The following is a 711-nucleotide window of genomic DNA, read 5'->3' as shown; positions in this document are numbered from 1 at the left end:
TCAATTTGATTGTAATAATCTATATATATATTTATGATTACATACATATAAATGTATGTAGTAATCAATATATACATATATTTATATTGAACATATATTATATGATTACATACATATACTATATATGATTACATACATGCATACATATGTAATCACATATATACACATATATGTGATTGTTTTATTGTCTAGACTTAAGGTGTACAACATCATGTTGTAAAAGTGATAATAAATAAAATGAGCTTTCTTTATGTTAATGTTGCTACATCAGTTTTTTGTTTTGTTTTGCTTTGTTTATACTTGTCTGGTGTTTTCTTCCTTATTTTACCTTTCAACCTTCTTTTGTCCTATAGGGACAACAAAGGAGCTGTAGATTCGCAAACTTGAATGTCCTTTACTACCAGGAAGAATTAATATGACTACCAGATCCCTAGATGGCATAATTTATGCCTAGAGGAAAATAATGGCCTAATATGATGCCGTAATACATCTTTTTATTTATATTATATATCTTCTATGCCATACTAAATACCAGACTTCATGGTAAGCATAGGAGAATAAGTACTTGGTGAAATGAATGTATCTTATTCTTACAACAACTCTGTGAGATAGTTAAAGTGTTATCTCTGCATTACAGGAAGGGAACAACAGGCTTATATAGTATTTAATGATTTCTCAAGCTTATTCAGATAGCAGAAGAAGTAGAATCGA

The sequence above is a fragment of the Theropithecus gelada genome, chromosome 6, assembly GCF_003255815.1.
Source record: "Theropithecus gelada isolate Dixy chromosome 6, Tgel_1.0, whole genome shotgun sequence".
In the NCBI taxonomy this organism is placed as follows: Eukaryota; Metazoa; Chordata; class Mammalia; order Primates; family Cercopithecidae; genus Theropithecus; species Theropithecus gelada.
This window is presented reverse-complemented; position numbering follows the sequence as displayed.